This window comes from Mobula hypostoma, chromosome 16 (genome assembly GCF_963921235.1).
Source record: "Mobula hypostoma chromosome 16, sMobHyp1.1, whole genome shotgun sequence".
In the NCBI taxonomy this organism is placed as follows: Eukaryota; Metazoa; Chordata; class Chondrichthyes; order Myliobatiformes; family Myliobatidae; genus Mobula; species Mobula hypostoma.
The window spans coordinates 70,384,950-70,412,116 of NC_086112.1; positions in this window are offsets into that span (position 1 = coordinate 70,384,950).

Here is a 27,167-nt window from a genome sequence, read left to right on the forward strand (position 1 = left end):
ATGGTTAATAGAAGCTCTTAATAAATATAAACTACACCTAGTACTTGCAAAATTCATATACCTGACGAAACATCGGCATACTATAATCACCCCATCTACCAAAAAAAAACCCTGGTATCAAAATAAACTGAGACATTTTTTGGAACGACTCCCTAAGCCCACAAGTCTAGCTTTAAACCCGCTCTCCATTTTACTGAATCAGACAACTAAACAAATTATACATCGACATACCTTCTATACATAGATAATTTGAAATTATATGTTTCATCAGTAAAGCTAAAACAATTAATTCAACTAGTAGAATATTTTCAAAAGATATAAACAAAATTTAGACTCGATAAGTGTAGAATACTAAACATAAAGAAAGGTGCAGTAGAGCTGGTAGAGTATAAAACCGAGCAACAGGATACAATACAACTGATGGATGAACATGAAACATATAAGTATCTGGGATATCAACAAGCAAAAAAAAATAGATCATAGTGTGATAAAGAGAAATCTATCGACAGAATTATCTTCAAGACTTTAGAATATCTGCAAACAGAGATCAACAGTGGTGGCATCTGTTAGTCTTGTGAGACCATGGATCTGCGCCTAGAAGTTTCCAGGGTGCAGGCCGGAGCAAGGTTGTACAGAAGACCAGCAGTTACCCATGCAGCAAGTCTCCCCTCTACGCGACACTGATGTTGTCCAGGGCAAGGGCAAGGGCCGATTCAGCTTGGCACCAGTGTCGTCACAGGAGTCGCCAGAACAAGGTTGAAGGCAACGTCGGTCTGCCTTAGGGACTCCAGCTCTGGATTTGTCCTCAGGGTTTACTCCCGAAGCCTTTCCCATGAGTGGGTATGGCCGCAAGGCGGCAGAGGTTTGAAATCAGAGTTTTCCCTCTCTTAGATGGACTGCCTTCCCAGGCTGACGAGCTCCATCTACCCGAAGCACTGGTTTTAAGGTGCCAGGACCTGCCTTCACCCCTTCTCCTGTCAGTAGAAACAGTTCTGCCGGGCTTAGAGGCGAAGCCACATGAGAAGGCCAGGAGTTGGACTTGGTTGTCGGAGACTATTTCAGGTGCATGCCGTGAGGAGTACCTTTAGGTAGTGGGAGCTTGTCCCCACTACCACTCCTCGGCTTGAGAAACTTGGATCAGTAGTAAAAACGTAACAAAGGCTATAAACACTTTCACTATACCTATATTAACATATTCTTTTGGCATAATATATCTTGGTCCAAAACCAATATGGAAAATTTATAAAGAAAATAAGAACTGAAAAGACAAATCTCAGAAAACACTATATACATTTGAACGCACTTGGAATAACACTTCCTAGGACAATGGTCAGATAAAACTTTTAAGGATATACTTTCGTCAATGAAAACAGGATTCAGATCTCCATCTGCAATTCTGATAAGGAATACACACCATTAAACTAAGAGTTGGGCACCCCTTCCCAGAAACAGAAGGATTCCTTGTGGCAATACAGGACCAGGTAGTTAACACAAAAACTTATCAAAAATACATAATAAAAGACCAACAAATTCAAGACAATAAATGCAGCAAATGCCAAGAGAAACCAGAAACAATCCAACACATTACAGGATCCTGCAGCAGTTTAACTCAATCTGACTAATTACACAGGCAAATATTCATTATTATGACTGATCCATTATTATAGATAGGACAATAACTACCTACATATAAATAAAGTTACAGGATGAACAAGCAAGATCAACTTACCTAATAGATATAGCCATTTCTAACACACATGACATACAGTAATAAGTGAAAAACGTCAGAAATATGCTGAATTAAATGAGGAAATTGAAAAACTATGGAACATGGACAGGGTATACATTGTCCCAATAGTAATATCTACAACTGGTATCATCCCAAAAGCATTAAACAATTAGGCCTACACAGCAATATTTCTGCAAGTCTCCAGAAAGCCACAATACTAAACACCACTAGAACAGATCGGAAGTGCCTAGCAATTAGTGTGCTTGGTTATGCCCATTCCTCAGGTCTTACCAGCTCGAGATGAGAAGTGATAAAAATACAATAATAATAACAACTTATTTATAGAGCACTTTTCATACAGACAATGTAGTTCAAAATGCTTTAAATGGGATGAAGTGCAAACATGAAAATAAAATATTAGCAAAATTGTAAATCAAAGACAAAAAGATGTTCATTAAAAGCGAGGTTAAACAAATAAATAATGCAATAAATAAGATGAAGAAAGGAAAGGCAGCAGGTCCTGATGAATTAGTAATAGAACAAATTATCGTCCTTGAAGATTATGGAATTGAAAAACTTACTGATTTAATCAATGACATTTATGAGACTAGAATAATATCAGAAGAGATGAAAAAATCAGTATTTATCACTCTTCCTAAGAAACCTGGAGCAATAGAATGTGAATTACATAGGACCATAAGTTTAATGAGTCATATCACCAAGATATCACCAAGAATTTTGATGACAGGAGCTAAAAGTAAGATGCAAGCTGACATAGGTAAAGAATAATGTGGTTTTGTGAAAGACAAAGGTACAAGAAATGCAATATTGATGTTAAGGATACTATCAGAACGAGCTATTCAAGTGCAAAAAGATTTGTTTGTTTGTTTTATTGACTACACAAAATTATTTGATAAAGTGAAGCACAATAAGTTATTTGAAATATTATAGAAACCTCTAGATCTAAATTCGAAAGACCTCCGCCTAATCAGAAATCTGTACTGGGAACAAACTGCCAGTGTAAGAGTAGGTGGAGAAGTGAGTCAGTTTACGAAAATCAAGAGAGGCGTTAGACAAGAGTGTGTTTTCTCCCCTGATTTATTTAATGTGTATGTGAAACAATATTACAAAAAATAAAAGTCATCTTGGGAATTAAAGTTGGTGGTGAAAACATCAATAATTTCAGATATGCAGATGACACTGTTAATTGCAAGTACGGAGGAAGAACTACAAAACTTATTTGATATAATTGTTGAAGAAAGTGCAAAAATGGGTCTATCTATCAATTGCAAAAAGACAGAATGCATGGTGATATCCTAAAAGAAGGAGAATCCTATCTGCAGGCTGAGAATAAATGGGGAAGATATAAAACAAGTACAGAACTTTTTCTACTTAGGAAGCTGGGTGATATCAGATGGCAGGTGCGACATGGACATCAAAAGAAGAATAGGGATGGCAAAAGACACCTTTACAAGAATGAAGAGTATACTAACCAATACAAACTAGGCATGACAACCTACCTCAGAGTACTGAAATGTTACATTTATCCAGTTATGCTATATGGCTCAGAATGTTGAACAATATCTAGTAACATGAGGAAGTGAATTGAAGCAGCAGAGATGTATTTTTTGAGGAGGATGCAAAGAATATCATGGATGAAACGAATATCTAATGAGGATGTCATGAACAGTGCAAGCACAAAAAGAGAAATAATGTATGAGATCATGAAAGGCAACGTGACTTCATTGGACATGTGATTAGGAAAGAGGAGTTAGAATGCACGGTAATTATGGGAATGATTAAAGGGAAGAAAGCAAGAGGAAGGCAAAGACAAATGTTGATGGAGACAGCAGCCAGAGAACTGGAAATGAATACCAATGAATTGATCCACTTGGCCCGAAACAGGAGTGTGTGGGCCATGGCAGTCAAAGCTCAAACTGGGCACGGCACCTGATGATGATGATGATGAAAGTGTCAACTGATTCTGCATCCCTTATAGTTTTAGATATTGAATTCCACAGTTTAAGAGCTTAGTTTTAAAAAAATCTGACCTGCCAATGATCTCTTGAGGGAGATTGTTTAAATTTCAGAGACTGTCAGAAGAAGACCTGGGAGCTCGAGCAAGATTATAAAATGAAAATGACTCTGCGATGTACCCTGGTCCCAGACCATTAAATGCTTTAAAAATACGTAAGAGAACTGTAAAATTAATTCTAAAAGATACAGGAAACCAATGCAAGGACGGGTGTGATATATTCCTCGTGCCGGTTTTAGTTAAAAGTCTGGAAGCATCATTCTGAATGAGTTGAAGTTTGTCAATAGATTGCTTTGGAAGGCCAGTAAAAAGTGCATTGCAGTGATCTAGTCTATTTGATGTAAAAGGGTGAATTAGTTTTTCAGCATCATTACGTGACAGAAATGGATATATCTTTGCAATATTTAAGCGTCGCTTTCTTTATGTGGGATTTAAAATTCTGGATCAAGGATAACATTCTGTCTTCTTACTTCTAATTTTACAGGGGGAATCAGGTTCCCAAGTTAATCAAGAAGTTTATCTCTTTTTGGTTTGGGACCAACCAGAAGTATTTCATTTTTATTTTCATTTAGTTTTAGGAAATTATTGCTCATCCACTTCTTTACTGCAGCCATACCGGGAGTCAGAGAAGATAGGGTGTTATCACCATCGAGTTCCACCAAGATATATTATCTGCATCATCTTCCTTTCCAGTCCGGATAAAGTGTCTTGGCCTACTGAGTTCCTCCTGCATTTTGTATGTGTTGCTCTAGATATCCAGCATCTGCCAAATCTGTATTTTATGTTATGCTTTCTAATGTCTCCCAATTGAACATATATAAGGTGGGAACCAAGACAGCTCCCCTGAGCAACACCAAAAGGGTACATCATATCTCTTGGAAAATGTAGAAAATTCGTCTCCAAGACAGACAAAAATATTTTTCCTCTAAGACACACAAGTGAAACTAATTAAAGGCACTACCAGAAAGGCCAACGCAGTTCTCAAGGTATTCAAGGAGATGTTGTAATCGATTGTGATGAAAGCTGCACTCCGATCTAGAACAATGTTTCCCAACCTTTTTTAGCCCAATGCCTCCCTGAAGTGCTTTCGTACTTGCCAACGCCCCTCTTAGGCACAATATACATTCCGGTGTCCCCATAGTGTAAAAACATGTCTACCATATGGCAACTTGAGAAAAATCATTCTGCTTTAAAATGTTCATTTGGCTTGCACAGTACCTGTGCACTGTTCAGCAGCTTTGTTATCAATGCGATCCTTGAGCTTGATGGTTTTTAGCAAAATTGAAATATCTGATTTAGGTTGAGAAAGCAAAAGTCCCCACATGTAACAATATCCAAACAGCTTCTGTTTTTTGTGAGTATATGCACTAAAATCTCTTTCATCGAGGTAGAAGGATAGAAATGCAATGAAGAGCAGTTTGGTTCCTCTCCAAAGACCAGGAAAAACCAACATTTTTGAAAAACAGTTTTGATTCTTCATCATTCTGAATTTCAATAACTTCATCCTGCAAGTTCTTTTCCTGTTCTTCCTCCTTGCAAAAAAATGGGTTAATTACCCAGTCCAGAATTTCCAAATCATTCAAATCCTTGAACTGATTCTGGAAACCCTTCTTCCGTGACTGCAGGTGTAAGCAGCACTCTTGCAAATCGAATCAACGTCTGTGAAAGAGAGTGCCATATTTTCCATGTAGGGAAACTGAGAACATTCTTCTCCCAATGTTTTCATATTTTCTGATACAAGTGGACACTGCACTTTTTGCCTGGATTAAATTGAAATTCTTACCCTGCAGTTTCATATTTAGAATGTTTATTTTGTCATACAGATCGGCTAGGTGTGCCACATCTCCACATAAAAGTTCAATCTTGTTTCCCAAGCTACTGTCAACTTTGAGCAAAAATTCAACCAGAGTGTCAAAAAGATCAAATAAGCATTTTAAATAGCAGCCTTTTGACTTGCATGACCTGTAGAATAAGGATGGGTTGCACTTGAATCCAAGGGGGACCAATATCCTGGCAGGGAGGTTTGCTAAGGCTACTGGGGAGAGCTTGAACTAGAATTGTTGAGGCGGGGTGGGGTGGGAACTGAACTGAAGGACAGAAGAAGGGGTGGTTGGCTCACAAATAGAGGAAGCTTGTAGGCAGCATGAGAGGGAGGATAAGCAGGTGATAGGGAAGGGATGCGCTCAAACTGATGGTTTGAGATGTGTCTATTTTAATGCAAGGAGTATCATGAAGAAAGCAAATGAGCTTAGAGCATGGATCAGTACTTGGAGTGATGATGTTGTGGCCATTACAGAGACTTGGATGGCTCAGGGACAGGAATGGCTACACAGAGTGCCAGGTTTTAGATGTTTCAGAAAGGACAGGGAGGGAGGCAAAAGAAGTGGGAGCATGGCACTGTCGATCAGAAATAGTGTCATGGCTGCAGAGAAGGAGGAAGTCATGGAGGGATTGTCTTTTGAGTCTCTGTGGGTGGAAGTTACAAAGAGAAAGGGGTCAATAACTCTACTGGGTGTTTTTTTATAGACTACCCAATAGAAACAGGGACATCGAGGAGCAGATAGAGAGACAGATTCTGGAATGGTGCTATAATAACAGGGTTGTTGTGATGGGAGATTTTAATTTCCCCAATATTGATTGGCATCTCCCTAGAGCGAGGGGTCTAGATGGGGTGGGGTTTAGATGGGGTGGAGGTTGTTAGGTGTGTTCAAGGAGATTTTATGACACAATATGTAGATAAGCCTACAAGAGGAGAGGCTGTACTTGATCTGGTATTGGGAAATGAAGCTGGTCAGGTGTCCGGTCTCTCAGTGGAAGAGCATTTTGGAAATATTGATCACAATTCCATCTCCTTTACCAATGCAGTGGAGCGGGATAGGAATAGACAAGTTAAGAAAGCGTTTAATTGGAGTAAGGGGAAATATGAAGCTATCAGGAAGGAACTCGGAAGCATAAATTGGGAGCAGATGTTCTCAGGGAAATGTACAGCAGAAATGTGGGAAATGTTCAGGGGTTAATCACAGGGGATTTAACCTAGATTGAGGAGCATGCCTTATGAGAATAGGTTGAGTGAACTTGGCCTTTTCTCCTTGGAACGTCGAAGGATGAGAGGTGACTTGATAGAGGTATATAAGATGATGAGAGGCATTGATCGTGTGGATAGTTAGAGGCTTTTTTGCCAGGGCTGAAATGGCTAACATGAGAGGGCACATTTTTAACGTGCTTAGAAGAAGGTACAGAGGAGATGTCAGGAGTAAGTTTTTTTATGCAGAGAGTAGTGAGTGTGTCGAATGGGCTGCCGGCGGCGGTGGTGGAGGCGGATACAATAGGGTCTTTTAAGAGACTCCTGGATAGGTACACGGAGCTTAGAAAAATAGAAGGCTATGGGTAACCCGAGGTACTTTCTAAAGTAAGTACATGTTCGGCACAGCATGGTGGGCCAATGAGCCTGTATTGTGTTGTAGGTTTTCTATGTTTCTATGTTACTTCAGTGTGAAGAAGCATTCAATCTCTTCATCGTTATCTTGGCATAACTGACAAAATATTCTGCTATTTAATGGATGAGCTTTAATTTTGTCGATAGAAGATATTACAAAATTCATGAATGAAAAAAGTCGCTGGCTGAGGTTTTTGGTTGTGAGATGTTGACGAATTACACAATGGATTGCAAACAGACTCAGAATTTCCTTTTTCATAAATGCCACTAAACCAGCGTGGCGACCTGTTGTCTCGCACAATTGACAGGTTGCCTCGCACAACTGACTCATCCAGTTGTATCTCAAATTCTGTTTTTTGTAGCTCAGTGCTTTGTTGATACTCAGTGTCTTCACTCATTGCATCAAAACAAGGACCTCAGCCCGAAATGTCGACTGTACTCTTTCCATAGATGCTGCCTGACCTGTTGAATTCCTCCAGCATTTTGTGTGTGTTGCTTTTATTTGCTTGTGGCTTTCTATTGGTTTATTACAACTGAGTGGCTTATTACAACTAACTGACACTGAAATTTGACACCTAAAGTTATGGCAAGGGATGTGAAGTTCACAAAAATTGTATACATTTGTTAGATACACAGGTTAAGGGAGGGACAATGAAGGAGAACTGTTAGGAAAGAATTACCTTGCACCAGTAACCATTGGAGAGCAGAGCATGTTGGTCATCTGAAGGAAACTGATATAGAAGTGGAGAACTGAAGCCGCATAAATAATATAAGAAAGTAACTTTAATGAAGTAAATCTTATATGAGGTGATAAATCCCTACCACTGTGACCTCTTCCTCCAGGATTCTAAACAAGGCAAGTAAAAAAAATATTGCAAAATAAGAAAAACAATTCTCCAACCTGTCACACTCCACAGTTCCAGTTTATTCTTTGCTACATTTTATGCTACAATAGATGCCTTCTCTCCTTCCTTTGAGACGCAGTAGCATTTAACTCCAACGGTTCTTGCATTCCAACACCCTCTGGATCTTTCTCCCTTCACTTTCCTCAGACTTCATTTCTCATTGCAGTCCCACCTCCTGCTGTATTTTCACCATTCCTTTCGATCTTCCCCTCTCTGAATCCTAATGATCGGTCCTCAGCTTTGTCTCCCTAAATTGTAATAAATTATGAGCTTGGCATGACATTGAACTCTTCTTACTCTGCTTGGTTCTCATTTCATTGATCAGAAAACTTCATCCTAAACTATCGATCCTCTTACCAGTCTTCACCACTCTTGACCCAGCGGAAACCTCCTTCTGGTTGATGACCCGTTTTATATTCATTCATTGCTACCTGCTAACACGACATTGGCCACTTTGACCTTTCCACTCCTTTTATGTTGCAACCCATCCCCTTCTGAACATGCAGTACTCTGTCTGTAAGAATCAACCCCAATATTGTCACCAAAACCACTGACAGTGGTGGTCCACTTATCTGGTGAATTGACCTCTATAACATGCCAAGTATCAGCTCTCAGACACCACCTCATACCACCCATACCCTACCATCGAACTTTAGGCAATGATCACCCAAAGACCACATTTCTTCTGAGGCAGCCCCTCCACAACTTCCAGTGCAGTGTTGTTGTGACCCTGCTAAATCCACTCTAAAAGCAGGGTTGCACTGGCAGACTCAATGATCAGCCCGCTGTTGCTCCAGCTTCGTCCTTCTTTGGGATAGTGAGGTGTCAATTGAAACTCATCCACATCCACCCAGAAAGGCACATAACTGAGAGAGGACACTAGGGTTTCCATGTCAGTCATTTTCAAGGAATTTCCCCATTCTCGGTCATTTTGCCTTCCCCACATTTCCTCAGTCAGTATAGTACCTCTGTTTCAGTGAGAACGCTAACACCATTACTTTTCTGATCTCTGTTAAAGCGACCTCTGTCATTCTCAACTTCCATTTTCATTTATCCTGTCACTCTCCCTCTGACTTCTCTCCCTCTCAGCTGATGCTGATACTAATACCCAGGAATTGTGGGGAATAAACAATTTTGCCTTTCAGTCTGGAATATCAGTTTGGATCCCCATATGATTGACTCCAGTGTAACAGGCTCATGCTTTGTTACTCTCTGGAACACACTATTTCAGTGGGGAAGATTTGTCCAGCAGGGTGCAGCTGCTCTGCAGCATCAGAAAAAGGCCAATGAATGTGTGCCTACAATCCTTGGGAGCTATGCAGATGCTATATATGGTAGATCTCAAAAATCTATGCAACTCAGTCTGCAGAATATTCATTGAGTCCAGCATATGAGAGAGAGAGAGAGAGAGAGAGAGATTAATCATTCTCTCTGCATTCACTCTTTCAAGTCCTTCAGTAAGGTTAGTTGTGTTTGCAAAAACTCATCCCAACTCCAGCAGGCGCAAATATAATCGGTCCAGTCTTTCATGACAAGCTAATCCTCCTATTCCAGGAATTACTTTTGTAAACCCCACTGTGCTGTTTCTAGTAACATTGAAACATAGAAAAACTACAGCACAATACAGGCATTTTGGCCCACAAAGCTCTGCCGAATATGTCCTTAGCTTACAAATTATCTAGGGTTACCCATAGCCCTCCATTTTTCTGCCCATTCCACGCACTCACCACTCTGAGTAAAAATCTTACCCCTGACATACCCTCTGTACCTACTTCCAAACACCTTAAACCTGTGCCCTCTTGTGCTAGCCATTCCAGCCCTGGGAAAAAACCTCTGATCAATGCATCTCATCATCTTATACACCTCTATCAGGTCACCTCTCATCCTCCATCGCTCCAAGGAGAAAAGGCTGAGTCCACTCAACCTATTCTCATAAGGCATGCTCCCCAATCCAGGCAACATCCTTGTAAATCTCCTCTGCACCTTTCTATGGCTTCCACATCCTTCCTATAGTGAGGTAAGCAGAACTGAGCACAGTGCTCCAAGTGGGGTCTGACCAGGGTCCTATATAACTGCAACATTATCTCTTGGCTCTTAAACAGAATCCCATGACTGATGAAGGCCAATACACCATATGCTTTCTTAACCAGAGTCATCCTGCACAGCAGCTTTGAGTGTCCTATGGACTCGGACCCCAAGATCCCTCTGATCCTCCACATGCCAAGAGTCTTACCATTAACACTAAATTCTGCCATCATATTTGACCTACCAAAATGAACCACCTCACACTTATCTGGGTTGAACTCCATCTGCCACTTCTCAGCCCAGTTTTGCATCCTATCAATGTCCCGCTGTAATGTCTGACAGCCCTCCACACTATACACAACACCCCTAACCTTTATATCATCAGAAAATTTACTAACCCATCCATCCACTTCCTCATTTAGGTCATGTATAAAACTCATAAAGAGTAGGGGTCCCAGAACAGATCCCTGAGGCACACCACTGGTCACCGACCTCCATGAAGTAAGACTCACTGGTCCATAATTTCCTGGGCTGTCTCTACTCCCTTTCTTGAATAATTGAATGACATCTGCAACCCTCCATCCTCCAGAACCTCTCCGTCCCCATTGATGATGCAAAGATCATCGCCAGAGGCTCAGCAATCTTCTCCCTCGCCTCCCACAGTAGCTTGGGGTATATCCCATCCGGTCCTGGTGACTTATCCAACTTGATGCTTTCCAAAAGCTCCAGCACATCCTCTTTCTTAATATCTACATGCTCAAGCTTTTCAGTTCGTTGTAGGTCATCCCTACAATCGCCAAAATTCTTTTCTGTAGTGAATACTGAAGCAAAGTACTCATTAAGTACCTCTACTATCTCCTCTGGTTCACACTTTTCCACAGTAACACTTGATTGGTCTTATTCTCTCACATCTTATCCTCTTACTCTTTACATACTTGTAGAATGCCTTGGGGTTTTCCTTAATTCTGTCCACCAAGGCCTTCTCATGGCCCCTTCTGGCTGTCCTAATTTCTTTCTTCAGCTCCTTCCTGCTAGCCTTATTATCTGCTAGATCTCTATCATTACCTTGTTTTTTTTATATTTACGTCCCTTCTTAAACAAGATCAAACTGTGCACAATACCTTTCACAAATATCCTATGTAACTGAAACATAACTCTCCTACTTTGGTTTCAATTTCCTGTGCAATAATCAAGAATATTGTTAGTTTTTTCCCCCCAGTTTCTTGCTGTACCAGCACCCCAACCATTTGTGATCATTACTCAAGAACCAGATCCCTCTGTAATTCCTCCCCTTTTACAAAATTTGACTTTTTCCCTGAGAGAAGGGAAAATCTCACACATTTCCACAGCATAGTTTATTTTTCAAATCTTTGCTGATCTTTATCCCTGTGTAGCCTCCTTGTGTCTTTTTCACATCTCATTATCAACCCTGAATTTCACAACTCTACAGCCAGTCAGTGCATCCAGAGCGTTTATATGCTGCAAATTGTCAAAAACTGAGGTTCGAATACTTCAGTCTGTGACACATCTCTTTTTGTATCCTGACATTGAACATAGAAATTAGAATATAATAGCAGAGGATCAGGCCCTTTGGTCAGCCTGCTTTGCCAGACTAAACTAACCCCTTCTGTCTGTACAATGTACATATGGCTCCATTCTCTGCTAATCCATGTACCTACCTAAAAGACACTTAAATGCCTATATTGTATGTGCCTCCACTACCACATCCCTGGCAATGCATATTAGGCAGCTGTGTCACTCACTGTGTTAAAAAAAACCTTGCCAGTCTCATTTCCTTTGAACTTATCCTCTCTCACTTGAAATGCATGCTCTGGAAAGAAAATACCGACTGTCCATCTATATTTCTCCTAATCTTAGAAATTTCTATCGGGTTTCCCTTCAGCTTCCACAATACAGAGGAAACAACCCATATCTGTCCAGCCTCTCCTCATACAAAGCACATGCCCTCTAATCCAAACAGCATGCTGGTGAACCCCTTCTACACCCTCTCCAAAGCTTCCACATCCTTCCTATAATACAGTGATCAGAAATGAAAGCAATACTCCAGAAGCAGCCTAACCAAAGCTTTATCAAACTGCAAATTAACTTTGCGACTCTTGATTTCAGTGCCCTGACCATTGGTAAGCATGCCATACACCCTCTTTACCATCCTATCAACCTATATACAAACATACGCCATACACCCTCTTTACCATCCTGTCAATCTATATAGTCACTCCCAGGGAACTGTGGACTTGAAACCCAAAATCCCTCTGTACATTCACACTATTAGGGGCCTTGTCATTAGCAATGTACTGTTCCTTTACATTTGATCTGCACATTTGGCCAGATTAAACTCCATCTGCCATTTCTCCACCCATACCTGCAACTGATCTATATCCAGCTATGTCCATTTGGCATTCTTCTACACTATCCACAACATCAACAAAACTTGTATCAATGGTGAACTTAGTAACCCAACCACATTGCCATCCAAGTTTTCATGTCAAGGTGAAAAAAAATGATTTAAAGTAATTACAAATATAAAACACAAAATAGTTGATTGCATAATTACTCACACCCTTCGAGTCAGTATTTAGTAGATGCACCTTTGGCAGCAATTACAGCCTTGAGTCTGTGTGGATAGGTCTCTACCAGCTTTGCACATCTGGACACTGCAATTTTTCCCATTCTTCTTTACAAAACTGCTCAAGCTCTGACAGATTCCACAGGGATTGTGAGTGAACAGCCCTTTTCAGGTTCAGCCACAAATTTTCAGTTGGATTGAGGTATGGACTCCAACTTGGCCACTCCAAGACATGAACTTTGTTGTTTTTAAGCCATTCCTGTGAACCTTTGGCTTTATGCTTGAGGTTTTTGTCTTGCTGGAAAACAAATCTTCTCCCAGTCTCAGTTCTCTTGCAGACTGCATCAGGTTTTCCTCCAGGATTTCTCTGTATTTTGTTGCATTCATTTTACCCTCTACCTTCACAAGCCTTCCAGGACCTGCTGCAGTGAAGCATCCCCACAGCATGATGCGGCCACCACCATGCTTCACAGCAGGGATGATGCATTTTTGATGATGTGCGGTGTTTGGCTTACACCAAACATAGCATTTAGTCTGGTGGCTAAAAAGCTCAGCTTTGGTTGACCATAGAATCTTCTTCCAGCTGACTTCAGAGTCTCCCAGCCTTCAGGCAAACTCTACACAAGATTTATGTGAGTTTTTTTTCAATAATGGCTTTCTCTTTGCCACTCTCCCATAAAGCTGCAACTGCTATATGCATCTCAGTCACTGAGGTTTATAACTCCTCCAGAGTTGTCATCGGTCTCTTGGTGGCCTCCCTCACCAGTCCCCCTCTTACACAGTCACTCAGGTTTTGAGGACGGCCTGCTCTAGGCAGATTTACAACTGTTCCATATTCTTTCCATTTTTTTGATGATTGACTTAACTGTACTCCAAGGGATATTTGGTGACTTGGAAACTTTCTTGTATCCATTTCCTGACTTGTGCTTTTCAATAACCTTTTCATAAAGTTGCTTGGAGTGTTTTTTATGTCTTTGTGGTGTAGTTTTTGCCAGGATACTGACTCACCAGCAGTTTGACCTTCCAGATATAGGTGGATTTTTACTACAGTCAATTGAAACACCTTGACCACACACGATGATCTCTATTTTACTAATTATGTGTCTTCTAAAATCAATTGGCTGCACCAGTGGTGATTTGGTGTGTCATATTAAAGGGGGTGAATACCTATGCAATCAATTATTTTATGCTTTATATTTGTAATTAATTTAGATCACTTTGTAGAGATCTATTTCACTTTGACAAGAGCCTTTTTCTGTTGATCAGTATCATAAAAAAGCCAAATTAAATCCACTGTGATTCAAAGTTGTAAGATAATAAAACATGAATCCAAATAGCAAAGCTATGCATCTTTATCTTCTGGATGAGCATACCATAAGATATCCATTCAGACAACATCTACAGTTCTACCTTCATCATTCACCTTTGTCTCCCCCTTGAAAAGCTCAGGGAAGTGAGGGAGACATGCTTACCCCACACAAAGCCATGGTCTTCCAAATAGCTATAAATCCTATCCCTAAGACTCCTCTCCAATAACCACCCTATCACTGACATGAGACTCACCAGTCTATAATTTCCAAGAACCCTATTTCCCTTCTTGAAAACAGAAGACTGTGAGCTGCTTTTCAGTCCTCTGGGGCCTCACATTTGGTTATCCCTTCATTCCTTGCCTATTCACGTATCTATCCCAGTGCCTCTAAGTATCTGCTTCCACCACCTGCTCAGGTAGCACAATCCATTCAGATACCACTCTGTTGTGTAAAAGCTTGCCCATCCACCTACGAGTTTGCCGACGAAACCACCACCGTGGGCCGTCTCAAATAATGATGAGTCAGATCACTGGAAGGAAATAGGGAGCCTAAAGACATGGTGTCAGAACAACAACATTTTTCCACTACGATAAGATGGACTCTTGACCTCACAATCTACTACGTTATGACCTTGCATCTTACTCTGTACCTGCACTGCACTTTCACTGTAGCTGTCGCATTTTTTATTGACTTACCTTGAACTACCACAATGCACTGTGTAATGATTTGAAGGAAGACTTAGTTAGCAATCTTGTCGTGCGAGGCCCTTTGGGTAAGAGTGACCATAATATGGTGGAATTCTTCATTAAGATGGAGAGTGACATAGTTAATTCAGTAACAGGAAGGTTCTGAACTTAAAGAAGGGTAACTTTGAAGGTATGAGACATGAATTAGCTAAGATAGACTGGCAAATGATACTTAAAGGGTTGATGTTGGATATGCAATGGCAAGCATTTAAAGATCGCATGGATGAACTGCAACAATTGTTCATTCCAGTTTGGCAAAAAAAAAAACAGGGAAGGTAGTGCACCCGTGGGTGACAAGGGAAGTTAAGGATAGTATCAATTCCAAAGAAGAAACATAGAAATTAGCCAGAAAAAGTGGCTCACCTGAGGACTGGGAGCAATTCAGAGTCCAGCAGAGGAGGACAAAGGGCTTAATTAAGAAAGGGACAAAAGATTATGAGAGAAAGCTGGCAGGGAACATAGAAACTGACTGTAAAAGCTTTTATAGACATGTGAAAAGAAAAACATTGGTTAAGACAAATGTAGGTCCCTTACAGTCAGAAACAGGTGAATTGATCATGGGGAACAAGGACATGGCAGACCAATTGAATAACTACTTTGGTTCTGTCTTCTCTAAGGAGGACATAACTAATCTACCGGAAATAGTAGGGGACCAAGGGTCTAGTGAGATGGAGGAACTGGGGGAAATACATGTCAGTAGGGAAGTGGTGCTAGGTAAATTGAAGGGATTAAAGGCAGATAAATCCCCCGGGCCAGATGGTCTTCATCCCAGAGTGCTTGAGGAAGTAGCCCAAGAAATAGTGGATGCATTAGTGATAATTTTTCAAAACTCTTTAGATTCTGGATTAGTTCCTGAGGATTGGAGGGTGGCTAATGTAACCCTGCTTTTTAAAAAAGGAGGGAGAGAGAAACCGGGGAATTATGGACCGGTAAGCCTGACATCGGTGGTGGGGAAAATGCTAGAGTCAGTTATCAAAGATGTGATAACAGCACATTTGGAAAGCAGTGAAATCATCGGACAAAGTCAGCATGGATTTGTGAAAGGAAAATCATGTCTGACGAATCTCATAGAATTTTTTGAGGATGTAACTAGTAGAGTGGATGGGGGAGAACCAGTGGATGTGGTATATTTGGATTTTCAAAAGGCTTTTGACAAGGTCCCACACAGGAGATTAGTGTGCAAACTTAAAGCACACGGTATTGGGGGTAAGGTATTGATGTGGATAGAGAATTGGTTGGCAGACAGGAAGCAAAGAGTGGGAATAAACGGGACCTTTTCAAAATGGCAGGTTGTGACTAGTGGGGTACTGCAAGGCTCAGTGCTGGGACCCCAGTTGTTTACAATATATATTAATGACTTAGATGAGGGAATTAAATGCAGCATCTCCAAGTTTGCAAATGACACGAAGCTGGGTGGCAGTGTTAGCTGTGAGGAGGATACTAAGAGGATGCAGGGTGACTTGGATAGGTTAGATGAGTGGGCAAATTCATGGCAGATGCAATTTAATGTGGATAAATGTGAGGTTATCCACTTTGGTGGCAAGAACAGGAAAACAGATTATTATCTGAATGGTGGCCAACTAGGAAAAGGGGAGGTGCAACGAGACCTGGGTGTCATTGTACACCAGTCATTGAAAGTGGGCATGCAGGTACAGCAGGCGGTGAAAAAGGCGAACGGTATGCTGGCATTTATAGCAAGAGGATTCGAGTACAGGAGCAGGGAGGTACTACTGCAGTTGTACAGGGCCTTGGTGAGACCACACCTGGAGTATTGTGTGCAGTTTTGGTCACCTAATCTGAGGAAAGACATTCTTGCCATAGAGGGAGTACAAAGAAGGTTCACCAGATTGATTCCTGGGATGGCAGGACTTTCATATGATGAAGGACTGGATCGGCTAGGCTTATACTCTCTGGAATTTAGAAGATTGAGGGGGGATCTTATTGAAACATATAAAATTCTAAAGGGATTGGACGGGCTAGATGTGGGAAGATTGTTCCTGATGTTGGGGAAGTCCAAAACGAGGGGCCACAGTTTGAGGATAAAGGGGAAGCCTTTTAGGACCGAGATGAGGAAAAACTTCTTCACACAGAGAGTGGTGAATCTGTGGAATTCTCTGCCACAGGAAACAGTTGAGGCCAGTTCATTGGCTATATTTAAGAGGGAGCTTGATATGGCCCTTGTGGCTAAAGGGATCATCAGTTATGGAGAGAAGGTAAGTACAGGGTTCAGAGTTGGATGATCAGCCATGATCGTTCTGAATGGCGGTGCAGGCTCAAAGGGCCAAATGGCCTACTCCTGCACCTATTTTCTATGTTTCTATGTTAATATGAGAAGTATGCAGACAAGATTTTCATTGTACATGTGTCAATAATAATATAATTGAGGAAACATCCTGGTGAATCTCTTCTGCACCTCTCCAATGCCTCCACATCCTTCCTTTAAAGCAATGACCAGAACTGCACACAATATTCCAAATATGGCCTAACCAAGGTCACAACATGACTTGCCAACTTTTATACTCAGTTTTGCTACATTTGAGTAACCATGGACTTGCACCCCAATGTCTGTATGGACATCAATACTCCTAAGGGTTCTGCTATTTACCATATACTTTCCCCTTACATTTGACCTCCCAAAGTACAACACCTCATGCTTTGCTGGATAAAACTCCCTCTGTACTTCTCTGCCCATATTTCCAACTGATCGATACTGTTTGGCAGCCTTCCTCACTGCTCACAATATTGTGTCCTCCACAAACATACTAGTCAGCCCAACAACAAAGAAAAATACTCTTTTATCTCTGTTTCCGGTTACCAGTTAACCTTCCATCTATCCAAAATGTTATCTCCTATACCATGAGCATTTTTTCCCACGATATCCTTTGATGTCACCCTTTATCAGAGACCTTCTGGAAATCTAAATGTGTTGCATTTATTCGTTTTCCTCTTTATCCACAGCATATGTTGTTTCTTCAAAGAAATCCCTTTCACAAGATATGTTGACAGTGACTGATTACATTGAATTTTTCTCAGAGCCCTGTTATAACATTTTTAAATAGCTTCTAATGTTTACCATGTGACAGATGTTAAGCAAACTGCATTGTATTTTGCAGCCTCTATTCTCGCCACTTATATGCACAGATGATTCAGTTTTGACTGTACACACAATAGGCAGTGATGATAATCATTTTGGGTGTAACTGGACTGGATGTTCCATTGCACCATTCATGTTAGTCCACTAATCTTGCAACACCTATTTCCACCTATACTCAGATAAACTGGAGCATCACACTTCAACAATCCTTGACCAGTCTTACTTGAACTAGGAAAACATCACAGTACTTTGTGATATTTCCAGCTGTTTATAAGCACATTCTGCTTGAGTTGGAAGAGCAAACATGTCACATTAGCTAACGACATTCCAAAGTCCACAGTGTGTGGGGCAAGTTTTCTCCACAACTAGCTGCTGTAATGCTTAGGACTCAGCAGTGATGGCAAATCATTACTGCGAGCATTGTTATGTCTGTAACTGGTCCCTCAGGGTGAGTTGGAAACCTTAGGACAGGATCCAGAAACGCAATCCTTAGCACAGAAACTACTCTCACAGAGTTTTCAGACACATCACATCCCAACGGGACCTCTTTGGAAAAAAATATTCACGAGGCAGGTTTTCCAAGAATGCTATCGCTTAGATATATAACATCCTTCAGTAACACCAGTGACATTTCTCTCTAGTTGTCTCTGGGGATAAACATCACACTGATTCTTCAATCTTGCCCACAGTTTCTTTTCAGAAGGAACAATAGGTTTCAGTTGGGGAGAGATGCTATCTTGGATCTAAGAAATGGGTTGTCCCGGCGTTCCCATGTGCAGGCAACCATTGACTGCACTCATTCATCCATAAGAAACATCAGTGATAGAAACATTGAGTTCCACACTGTTCAGAACAATCAGATGTGATCAAATAGTGTCACCTTTTCCTCTTCAAGCCGATGTTTCTCACTAATGATTTCTCACCTAATTCTATATCTAAACCCCCTCATATGGGGCCCAACACATTGATGCAATCAAGAAGGGGCTCTACTTCATTAGGAGTTTGAGGAGATACAGTGTGTCACCAAAGAGTCTTTCAAATATCTATAGACTTACAGTGGAGAGCACATTGACTGGTTGCATCACAGCCTGATGGGGAAGATCCAATGTAGCCATTTCATCATGAGCAGAACCCTCAAGGACATCATCAACAAGGTGCCATCCATCAGTCAGGACCCTCTTCTCAGTACTACCACACAGGAGGAGTTTTAGGAGCCTGAAGACCCACGCTAAGCAATTCAGAAGTAGCTCTTTTCACATTTATGAATAGTCCACGAACCGATGAGCACCACCTTGTAATTTCTTTGCTTTGCACTATGCATTTGTTTTTCTGCAGTCTATAGCAGTTTTATGTCTTTGGCTGCATTGCTGCCACAAAACAACTCATTTCACATCATGTAACTCAGTGATAATAAACCAGAATCAAAATTTTGTTTCTGATTCTGAATGCTTTAATGAACATGAAGCAGATGATGTAGTCCATTGTACAACCTCCCTTATATTTCATAACTGGCCATCCTTGCTTCACAAATGCTTGGCATATGGACTCACATGCATATGAATGTGATCCCATTAGATAAATTAATACAAAAGTATGATATATGTACATGCATTAATTCCTATGTTCCTACAGTTCCCTCTCTTTCTCTCTCTCCTTTCTTGTTCTTTCTTGTTAGCCTTATGTGCTCTTGATGCTATTCATTGAAATATTGTGGAGGAATTGTTACCATATCAAGCGATATTGTGTACTTTCTGACTTGCAGACAAAATCACCTTTTGGAAATTTGTGAAAATGGAACCCATTCATTACCTGGGTTCAGCTGGTATCTTTGGTGTGCGTTCTTCTAAAGTGACCATGATTTATAGAACATGGAACGACACAGCAAAGCAACAGGCCCTTTGGTCCTCAATGTCTGTCCTGAACTTGATTCCAGTTCAAACCCATATAGACTACATCCCTCCATTCCCTACGCAACCACTGAAAGAGAAAACATAATGGGATAAAAATCACAATACGTGAATCAATTTAAGAAGGTGCATGGTGCATTAGTTGGGGATTGAGTTCAAGTGATAAGGTAATGTTGCAGCTCTGTCAAGCACTACGTAGACCACACTCACAATATTGTGTTCAATTCCTCTCATAGAGGAAGGATGTAGAAATGTTAGAGAGAGCACAGCGGAAATTTACCAGGATACAGCCTGGATTGGAAAAAATGCCTTATGAGGATAGGTTGAGTGAACTGGAGCATTTTCTCTTTGGATTGAAGGAGGATGAGAGGTGACTTGATAAAGGTGTTCAAGATGATAAGAGGCATAGATCAGTTAGTAAGCCAGAGATTTTTTTTCTCCCCAGGGCAGAAAAAGCTAATTCAAGGGGACATAAATGTAAAGTATAGGGGTGATGTCAAAAGCAAGTTCTTTACAGATAGAATTGTCAGTGCATGAACCATCCTGCAGGGGGTCTGGTGTTAGAGGCAATTTCATTAGGGGCATTTAAGAAACTTAGATAGGCATGTGGATTACAGTAAAATGGAGAGCTATATAGGATGAAAGAGTTAGATTCATCTCAGTAGGTGAAAGAGACAGCATAAAATTGTGGGCTAAAGGGTCTATGTCTGTGTTGTACTATAATGTTTGATGTTCTGTGCTCTATCTTTAGTTTGGTATTGGGAGTTACAAAATCATTGCCAAAACAAGTTTGACTTAACTCTAAATGTTTCACAGTCAGATAGGCCATCGCAGTGAAGCTATTATTTTTAATTACTCAATGTGTCACCACAATTATGCTGCAACTAGTGCACATTCACATACCACATACCACATATTGTATTGGCATTCTGGGCATGGCAGGTTATACATCAATGTCAGTGGCTGCTATATCGGTATGAGTTATCACTGCACAATAGATAGACAGTGGATGTTGTTTACTTGGATTTTCAGAAGGTTTTTGACAAGGTGCCACACATGAAGCTGCTAAACTAGATAACAGGAAAAATGCTAGCATGGATAGAAGATTGGCAGACTGGCAGGAAGCAAAGTGTGGGAAAAAAAATGGTGTCATTTTCTGGTTGGCTGCCAGTGACTAGTGGTGTTCCACAGGAGTTGCTGTTGGAACCAATTCTTTTCACATTATATGCAATGATTTGGATGATAGAATTGAAGGCTTTGTGGCTAAGTTTGCAGATGATGCAAAGATAGCAGGAGGGGCAAGTAGTGCTGAGGAAGCAGGAAGTCTGCAGAAGGACTTGGACAGATTAGGAGAATGGGTGGCAGATGGAATACAGTGTAGGGAAGTGTATGGTCATGCACTTTGCTAGAAGGAATGAAGGAATGGGCTATTTTCTAAATGGGGATAAATTCATAAAGCCGAGCTGCAAAAGGACTTGGGAGTATGCACGCAGGATTTCCTAAAGGTAAATTGCAGAATTGTTAGTAGAAAGGCAAAATCAATGTTAACTTTCATTTTGAGAGGACCGGAATATAAAAGCAAGGATGTAATCCTGAGGCTTTATAAGGCACTGGTCAGACCACACTTGGAGCATTGTTAGCAGTTTTGTTAAAAAGTTCAAAGTCCAAAGTTCAAAGTAAATTTATTATCAAAATACATATATGTCAACATATATGGATCAGTACTTGGAGCTATGATGTTGTGGCCATTACAGAGACTTGGATGGCTCAGAGACAGGAATGGTTACTTCGAGCGCCAGGCTTTAGATGTTTCAGAAAGAACAGGGAGGGAGGCAAAAGAGATGTGGGTGTGGCACTGTTGATCAGAGATAGTGTCACGGCTGCAGAAAAGGAGGAAGTCATGGAGGGATTGTATAGGGAGTCTCTGTGGGTGGAAGTTAGGAACAGGAAGGGGTCAATAACTCCACTGGGTGTGTCTTATAGACCACCTAATAGCAACAGGGACATCGAGGAGCAGGTAGGGAGACAGATTCTGGAAACATAGAAACATAGAAAATAGGTGCAGGAGTAGGCCATTCGGCCCTTCGAGCCTGCACTGCCATTCAGTATGATCATGGCTGATCATCCAACTCAGAACCCTGTACCAGCCTTCCCTTCATACCCCCTGATCCCTTTAGCCACAAGGGCCATATCTAACTCCCTCTTAAATAATAACAGGGTTGTTGTCGTGGGAGATTTTAATTTCCCAAATATTGATTGGCATCTCCCTAGAGCGAGGGGATCAGGTGGGGTGGAGTTTGTTAGGTGTGTTCAGGAAGGTTTTTTGACACAAATTGTAGATAAGCCTACAAGAGGGGAGGCTGTACTTGATCTGGTATTGGGAAATGAACCTGGTCAGGTATCAGGTTTCTCAGTGGGAGAGCATTTTGGAGATAGTGATCACAATTCCATCCCCATTACCATACCTTTGGAGGGGGATAGGAACAGACAAGTTAGGAAAGCGTTTAATTGGAGTAAGGGGAAATATGAGGCTATCAGGCAGGAACTTGGAAGCATAAATTGGAAACAGATGTTCTCAGGGAAACCAGTATCCCAGGCTACTGTGGGAGGCAAGGGAGGAGGTGATTTTTACATTATCTGGCATCATCTTTGCATCATCAGTGGGGATGGGAGAGGTTCCGGAGGATTGGAGGATTGCAGATGTTGTCCATTATTCAAGAAAGGGAGTTGAGATAGCCCAGGAAATTATAGACCAGTGAGTCTTACCTCAGTGATTGGTAGGTTGATGGAGAAGATCCTGAGAGGCAGGATTTATGAACATTTGGAGAGGCATAATATGATTTGAAATAGTCAGCATGGCTTTGTCAAAGGCAGGTCATGCCTTATGAGCCTGATTGAATGTTTTGAGGATGTGACTGAACACATTGATGAAGGTAGAGCCGTAGATGTAGTGTATATGGATTTCAGCAAGGCATTTGATGAGGTACTTTATACAAGGCCTATTGAGAAAGTAAGGAGGCATGGGATCCAAGGGGATAATGCTTTGTGGATCCAGAACTGGCTTGCCCACAGCAGTCAAAGAGTGGTTGTAGATGGGTCATATTCTGCATAGAGGTCGGTGACCAGTGGTGTGCCTCAGAGATCTGTGCTGGGACCCCTATTCTTCATGACTTTTTATAGATGATCTGGATAAGGAAGTGGAGTGATGGGTTAGTAAATGTGCTGATGACACAAAGGTTGGGGGTGTTGTGGGATGTGTGGAGGGCTGTCAGATGTTACAGCGGGACATTGATAGAATGTAAAACTGGGCTGAGAAGTGGCAGATGGAGTCGAATCCAGATAAGTGTGAGGTGGTTCATTTTGATAGGTCAAACATGATGGCAGAATATAGTATTAAAGGTAAGACTCTTGGCAGTGTGGAGGATCAAAGGGATCTTGGGGTTCCAGTCCGTAGGATGCCCAAAGCTGCTACACAGGTTGACTCTGTGGTTAAGAAGGCGTACGGTATATTGGCCTTCATCAATCGTGGGATTGAGTTTAAGAGCTGATACGTAATCCTGCAGCTATATAGAACCCTGGTCAGACCCCACTTGGAGTACTGTGCTCAGCTCTGGTCGCCTCACTACAAGAAGGATGTGGAAACCATAGAAAGGGTACAGAGGAGATTTACAAGGATGTTGCCTGAATCGGGGTGCATGTCCTTTTCTCCTTGGAGCGATGGAGGCTGAGAGGCGACCTGATAGAGGTGTATAAGATGATGAGAGGCATTGATCGTGTGGATAGTACCGAGGGCTGAAATGGCTAGCATAAGTGGGCACAGTTCTAAGATGCTTGGAAGTAGGTACAGAGGAGATGTCAGGGGCAAGTTTTTTTAAGCAGAGAGTGCTGAGAGTGTGGAATGGGCTGCCGGCAATGGTAGTGGAGGCGGAAACAATAGGGTCTTTTAAGAGACTCCTGGATAGGTACATGGAGCTTAGAAAAATAGAGGGCTATGGGTAACCCTGAGTAATTTCTAAAGTAAGGACATGTTCGGCACAATATTGTGGGTCAAAGGGCCTGTATTGTGCTGTAGGTTTTCTGTGTTTCTATGTTTATATATACATTTTCTTGCAGGCATACTCAATAAATCCATAATAGAATTATAACCACAATAGAATCAGAGAAAGACCACACAACCTCGAGCATTCAGTCAGACTGCGAAATACAAAAAGAAAAAATAATGATAATAATAAACAAATAAGCAATAAATATCAAGAACATGAGAGGAAGAGTCCCTGAAAGTGAATCCATAGGTTGAGGGAACAGCTCAATGATGGGCAAGTGAAGATGAGTGAAATTATCTCCTTCAGTTAAAAGCCCTGATAGTTGAGGGGTAGGAACTACTCCTGAACCTGGTGGTGTTCAAACTCCTAAGGAAGTAGAGGCTCTGCCGTACTTTCTTCGTAATTGCACTTCTGTACCGGGCCCAGGATAGGTCCTCGGAAGTAATAAAACTGAGGAATTTCAAGATGCTGAACCTCTCCACCTCTGATCCTCTGATGAAGATTTTCTCATGAACTTCTGGCTTCCTCCTCCTAAAGTCTAGTCTGTCTGTTCTGTGGATTGAGATTCTATATTGGAGAAAGGCCAGTCTTGATAGTATCAGAAAGGATCCAGCAAGAGTTCATTGGAGCAGGCTGTTTTCTTGCAAAGGTGTACTTGGTAAGTGGGAGGCCTCCAAAAGTTTAACTCTGAGAGTACAAAGTTTATCTGTGCCTGTCAAAATAAAAGGAAAAGATAACAGGTTTAGGGAACTATGGTTTTCAAGAAATATTGAGGTCATGCTTTCAAAAAAGATGAGGTGTATAGCAGGCATAGACAGGTAGGAACAAATGAGGTGCTTGTGGATATAAGAAATGCAAGACAGCACTTAAGAATAAATCAGAAGAGCGAAAAGAAGGCATAAGGTTGCCATAGCAGACAAGGTGAAGGAGAATCTACAGATATGTTGAGAGCAAAAGGATTGCAGGGGACAAAATTGGTCCTCTGGAAGATAAGAATGGTAATCATATGTGGAGTCAAAAGAGATGGAGGAGATCTTAAATGGATTTTTTGCATCCGTATTTACTCTGGAGATAGACACAGAGTCTATAGAAGAGAGGCAAAGCAGCATCGACTTCATGGACTCTATACAGATTACAGAGGAGGAGGTGTTTGCTGTCTTGAGACAAATTAGGATGGATAAATCCCCTGGCATGACAAGGTGTTCCCTCGGACCCTGTGAGAGGTAAGTGCAGAAATAGCCAGGGCCCTAATAGAGATACTTACATCATCCTTAGCATCAGGTGATGCACCAGAGGATAGGAGGATAGCTAATGTTGTTCTGCAGTTTAAGAAAGGCTCTAAAATACATCAGGAAATTATAGGCCGGTGATCTTAACATCAATGGTGGGAAAGTTATTGGAAGGTATTCTAAGGGACCACATTTTTGAATATTTGGATAGACGTGGACTAATTAGGGATAGTCAGTATGTCTTCATATATGGTAGGTCGAGTCTAACCATTGTTGTAGAGTTTTTCAAGGAAGTTACCTGGAATGTTGATGAAGGCAAAGCAGTGGATGTGTCTACATGGGCTTTTCCAAGGCATTTGACAAGGTTCTGCATAGGAAGTTGCTCAGGAAGATCAGTCACTTGGTATTTAAGATGAGGTAGTAGATGTGAGAGAAGCCAGAGAGTGGTAATAGATGGCTACCTCTCTGACTGGAGGCCTGTGACTGGTGGAGACCCATAGGGACCGATGCTGGGTCCGTGGTGTTTGTCATCTGTATCAATGATCGGGATGATAATGTGACTAACTGGATCAGCCAATGTGCGGCTGTCACCAAGATTGGGGGTGCAGTGGACAGCAAGGAAGGCTATCAAACCAGCTTTGAAAATAGGCTGAAAAATAGCAACACACACAAAATTCTGGTGGAACGCAACAGGCCAGACAGCATCCATAGGAAGAAGCACAGTCAACGTTTCGGGCAGAGACCCTTCGTCAGGACTAACTGAAAGAAGAGACAGTAAGTGGGAGGGGGAGGGGGAGATCCGAAATGATAGGAGAAGACAGGAGGGGGAGGGATAGAGCTAAGAGCTGGAAAGTTGATTTGCAAAAGGGATACAAGGCTGGAGAAGGGAGAGGATCATGGGACAGGAGGCCTAGGGAGAAAGAAAGGGGGAGGGGAGCGCCAGAGGAAGATGGAGAGCAGGCAAGGAGTTATTGTGAGAGGGACAGAGAGAGCAAAAAAAAGGAATAAATAAATAAATAAATAAGGGATGGGGTAAGAACAGGAGGAGGGGCATTAATGGAAGTTAGAGAAGTCGATGTTCATGCCATCAGGTTGGAGGCTACCCAGACGGAATATAAGGTGTTATTCCTCCAACCTGAGTGTGGCTTCATCTTGACAGTAGAGGAGGCCGTGGATAGACATATCAGAATGGGAATTGGACGTGGAATTAAAATATGTGACCACTGGGAGATCCTGCCTTCTCTGGTGGACGGAGAGTAGGTGTTCAGCGAAACGGTCTCCCAGTCTGCATCGGGTCTCGCCAATATATAGAAGGCCACATCGGGAGCATCGGACGCAGTATATCACCCCAGGCGACTCACAGGTGAAGTGTCGCCTCACCTGGAAGGACTGTTTGGGGCCCTGAATGCTGGTGAGGGAGGAAGTGTAAGGGCGTGTGTTACAGACGGAAGATGGAATTCCATGCAGACAAGTGTGAGGTGTTGTACATTGGGAAGACCATCCAGGGTAATTCTTACACAGTGAACGGTAGAGTACTGAGTAGTGTGAAAGAAAAAGAGCTCTGGGAATGCTGGTTCATATTTCATTGAAAGTGGTGTCACAGATCGATAGGGTCCTAAAGAAAGCCTTGGCAGATTGGACTTCGTAGATTAAAGTACTGAGTACAGGAATTGTATAAGGTGTTGGTGAGGCCTGATGTGGAATATTGTGTGCAGCTTTCTCTACAGGAAATATGTAAATAAGAGTGAAAGAGTAGAGATATTGCTGGGGCTAGAAGACCTAAATTATAAGGAGAAATTGAATAGGTTAGAAATTTATTCCTTGGAACATAGAAGATTAAGGGGAGATTTGATAGAATAATACAAAATTATCAGGGGTATAAATAGGGTAAATGCAAGCAGGCTTGTTCCACTGGGGTCATGGGTTAAATGTGAAAGGTGAAAAGTTTAAGGGGAACATGAGTGAAATCATGACACAGTGGAACGAACTGCCAGCACAGGCGGTGCATGCAAGCTTGATTTCAATGCTTCAGATAAGTACATGGATGATAGGAGTGTTGAGCGCTATGGTCTAGGTGCAGATCGATGGGATTAGGCAGTTTAAGTGGTTCAGTGTGGACTA